The following is a 5,055-nucleotide window of genomic DNA, read 5'->3' on the forward strand; positions in this document are numbered from 1 at the left end:
GGCACATATTTGGGGGAACGTTGGAAAACTTGACCCATTTTGACAGCTTCGCAGATTGCCAACTTTTAATTGGCATCAATTTTTATCAACTCCGCAACCGATGTTCAACGTTGCAATTGCGAACTCATGTTCCAGCTTAGCAGCCACATTAATTATTGCCCGAAAGACTCATCGTCCCATTTCAGCTTCCCGCCTGCACTTTGCCATCAATTACCTTTACTAAGCACTTGGCCCATTTATCAGACTCCACTTCGTCCTGATTTTGCTGCTCGGTAAAGGGTATCACGCTATTCGCTGCCTGCGTGACCCCATCAAAAATAATGATCCTAATTAGGCAACAGCTTTTTCGGCAAAAACTTGAGCCGATTAGAGCCAATGTTTAAATCTGCCAACCCCTTCGTCGCTCCTTTCGCATTACTCGTATTGTAACGTCAACGGTTTAAGATGTATTTATGACCAATAAGGCAGTTTTTAAGTATTTAGTATCGCATTCAAAAGAGCGCCATATTTAAGAAACAAACTTTTAAAAAGGCAATACACTTAACGGTGCGACTAAAAAATTTTTAAATATATTAATTGTTTAGTGTATCTTAAGAATTAAAGTCAAAACCAGCAATTTTAAAAGAATTTCGAATGATATTAAACCCCAGTTTAATGATTAATAAATTCTCAAATTCTAGAACTTGTATTATAATAGGCATTAGTAAGACTGCGACAAATATTACAGCACCATAATGAAATTAAGCTAGAGAGAATGCTATAGTCGAGTTCCCCGACTATCAGATAGTAGATTATTCAGTTAGTAAAAATTTAAACATTTTCTGGAATATCGGTAGAAATTGGGGGAAAAATATAATAAAATTAAAAAAATGGTAAACATTTTCCAAAAGTTTCGCTTTTGGCTCTGGAAGCTGCATGCTTAACATTCTAGCTTTTATAGTTTCTGAGATCGGGGCGTTCATTGATCCTGATCAAGAATATATGTATATACTTTATATGGTTGGAAACGCTTTCTTCTGCCTATTTCATACTTTTCACCAAATTGAGTAAAAGTGCAAAGTATTTTATGTGTGTTCCACGTATTAAATCTGAAAAATCCGCCTAACAGCTGTGAGTTATGGATGTTGATATAAAAATATTTCCTAATTTAAGCGAAGGCAAGGTATCAGATATTATATTGTGTTTAATCAGTAACTTGAGGTGAGAACTAAAATCAATAAATGAGGTAGTTTTATAAAATGAGAAAGATATATTTTTAGGAACATATACCAAATATTCACGATGTGAATATGTTACTATTTGAAGTAGTCCCTTTATCGAAGACATATGTATCTCCAAGCCTTTCCATGCAACAACCTTAGGAAATGGAGGCAGTCTATCAACGGTTTCCTTTGTTGACTTGCGCCTCTACTTGAACTTTTTTTCAAAGTTCATTAAAATCTAAGAGGAAAGCCTGCAATCTCTGGCTAACTAAAATTAGTTCTACGCGAGCTTTGCTCCGTTTTCGCTCGCTTCTGGAAATGAGGTGCTTTTCTATTTTCATTTCCAAATAATGCGTATTTATGAGTAAACAAGGAAATTATATTTACTCTCGCTGTGTCAATATTTGCATGCAATTAATTTTCCCATCCTAGGCGGCAGCAGCATAAGCAGGGTGGCGCTGGTGGCGCTGGTGGCGCTGGTGGCCATCATAAACCATGACGAGCAGTGAAAAATCAAAACCAAACGAAGCATGGAGCGAGGGCAAAGTGCCGTAACGTGTGCAGAGAGCCGCACTTTTCCGAGATGCTGGAAAATGCCAACCCACCACTCACACCCTCACCCACATCCACAGTGTCCTTGCTCCTGGGTCTGCCGCAATTTACTTTAAAAGTATTGCTAACGAAGGAATCGAAGACGAGTGGCTTGGGCATCGACTTTGCGTTTTGTTGTTTCTGTTATTTTCGTATCCTGACGCTGATGATGGGCGATGATAACGAGATGCTCCGCTAAAGTTTGCCAAGCTTGTGGCGTCTCTTCCTTTGGCGCATCCTTTGTGGCGGGTCCGGAAAGTTCGGGCTAATGCCAGCCACATTTTGCTTTCCCTTAAAAAACTTCGTTTGCATGCTTTCGACTTTTTTAATTAAATCTTCGGGCAGAAGACAAATAGAATTGGCCAAAGTGCGGCTGAATATTGGGAAATGTTGGCAGAAACCACCACCACCACCACAACCAGCCGGAACCAAGGAAACAGTGAACTCCTCCCAAAAATGAAGCCATTAAACTATATCCAACTCGTTTCGCTTAATGGCCAGGCCGTTTAAATTTACAGGCCTCGTCGGGAAATAACAACAAGAAAAGGGATCTCAGGGATTCGCATGGCTTCATTTAATGTTATCAAAAATATTTTCAGGCACTTAAATTAATTTATAGCTCAACGGGCTCCCCTTAAAGGACTAAATATCAATATATTTCCGATTGCTAGGGAGCTCTTATCGGCAGCGCGGCAATGGGAGTTTTAATATCAATCAAATTTACTGCGCAATTTTTGATCTTAGAGGTGGATAATTATATGTTTATGAAGGCCCTGCAGCATATTGATCGGAATTCCGATTTAACTTCATTAATATCAATTTAATTCGAGCAAGTTTGTTAGCAAGGTTACATCCGTTACATCCCCAATGTAAAGCTGGCTTCGCCTACACCCCTGTTTTTTCCTAAATTAATGTTTTCCGCGCAAAAAATTGTAAATCAATATTTATTGTAATGCCCGTTGCTTGTGTATGCCGCCAGCTAAATGAGTTGTAGTAAACAGAAACGAAATTCCCAAAAGCTGAAATATGGAACACTTAAATTAAAAGTAAAAGAAATGTAAAAATAAATAATGTCATAGTTATGATTAAGTTTGATATCAAACGCTGAAAGTGTGTTGTTTAAAAGTAGAATTTATGTTAACACAGGAAAGTGTTTCAAACTTAAGGGTATACAATTTTCGACCCATATCCGGTTAACCCCCAGAAATTCCCCTATATTGTGGTTTTTTGGGATGTTGGCTTTTGTGGTGTTTTGCCCTTCGCGCGTATGTCGTAAAATTTATGACTCGAAATGTTTTGGCATTACTTTCGGGCGGTTTATCTGCGGCCATGTAGCACTCGGAAAGGTGGGCGTCTCGTTAGGCGTGGCAGCTGGTGGGGCCAGCCCCTTCTTGCCTTTTATTCTCGATATGGGACAGGCATAAAAAACAGCAGCCATATTTATATATGAAAATTTGTTTAGATTTATGCACAGAAATTTGCATTTTTTATGCCCTATGCTGCTGTTCTGAATTGTTTTGGGTATGAAAGGGATTTGGATTTGAGTATTCCATCGGCCATATTGTCGGTGTGCCATTTATCAACTACTTCGCCTCGCCGGCAACTTTTTGGGGCCAAACATAAAATTGCACTCATGCAGGCAGCGGCAGTGGCAGCGGCAGCGGCAGCGAAGCAACCAATCTAACCATAACCAACCAACCAGCCATAACCAAAGCCCAGCCAAGTGCATGTGGGCTGCTCCCCCTAATCCCAGATCCTTTTTCGTCCTTTTGGCGAAAAACTATTCTCGCATTCGAAGCGCACATCTTGAGTTGCTTGGCTGGGTATTTGTGTGTTTTTCGACCGGGGAGAATAGTTGGCGGCAACTTCCCAACCCCAAAGGCTGAAAACCACATAAATTGCTTTAGCACCAAAGGGATTTGTGTCAAAATCAGACCAAAACAGTCGGCTCAAAGACAAGAAGCCTTCGGTGCGCTTATCCGGAGTGCTGTCTATAAGAAAAAGTGCCTATGGATTTATGATGAAGTTGCTATTCCCTTCTGGAGAGCTGGCAGATTTTAGAGTGGACTAAAATACCCCTGAGCTTGTAATAGTCCCATTGAAATTTATAATTTGACAAAGTAGTTTTTAACACACTTAAGTAAAAGCGTTCTGTTGATTTTCTATTGTATGTCCGACAAAAAAACTTCTATAGTTGAATGTTATGTAAGCAGTTTCGACAATTTTGTATGAAAACAGTAGTACGTTAGAGTAGGAAATGTCGTTTTGTGCATCAAGGCTTGTTTCAAACCAAAATATTTGTACTAACCTTCAACCATAATCAATCCTTCGACCAAAACATGTTCCTTATCCTTATTTTCGCCAACTCACCGAACTTCATTTGAAATGTATGAGACCCTCGCTAATGGCATCGCCGAAAAAGGGAATTCATGGCAAAGTTTTGCCTTAATTTTAAGCATTTGCTGTTGCTGCTCCAGCCAGAAAGTTTTTCCACTTCAATGGGCGAAGGCAGAAAAGGCGGCACACACACATATGTGCGAATATCCTGGATGAACATATATGTTCATATATGTATGTATGTACATATGGGCGTATATAGGGCTTTTGCGGCTGTGCACGCCCTAGCAAATCAGCTTACAACTTAAATTGAGGCACTTTCGTTTAGCTTCACTTTGCATGGTCGGTTCATTGCCGCATATCCTTGAGTGGTTCGGAGGCCTTTTTGGCAAAGGCGGCAGGATGTGGAGATGTGAAGTTGTGGAGTTGAAAGGAAGCAAACAAACCGCCGGTGGCACAATTTAGTTCCTCAGGGAAAAGCTCAAGTTTTCCCCTTGTTGTTGCGTTTCTTTTTTGTCTGTTTGGGGAAGAGAACTTTTCACTTGCTCTATTTACCAGGATATTTCTTCTGACCACCCCACGTGTACATGTGTGTATAAGTATTAGAAATAAATCAAGGGATTTTTGGGCTTTCGGTTTTTTGCTCTGCTTCCTTTGGTTCGTTGCTTTCTGTATGCCCTTTCCATCGCTTTTCCGAGCAGATCTCAGGTTTTTCCCAGCGGGGTATTAGTTTGGAAAATTGTTTTGACCACCGCAGGCCTAAGCAGCATTTTCCCGTGTTTTTCTTAGGTGGTCAGAGCTGTTACACAAATACCATGCAATTACAGGCGCTTTTTCTTGGCATGACAAAAAAGTTTTATTTACTAAACAATCAAATGAAAGTTGGCTTTACGTTTTCACAGTTGATTGCCGCTTTTAACTACTA

This window comes from Drosophila erecta, unplaced genomic scaffold (genome assembly GCF_003286155.1).
Source record: "Drosophila erecta strain 14021-0224.00,06,07 unplaced genomic scaffold, DereRS2 tig00000092-arrow-pilon, whole genome shotgun sequence".
NCBI lineage: Eukaryota > Metazoa > Arthropoda > Insecta > Diptera > Drosophilidae > Drosophila > Drosophila erecta.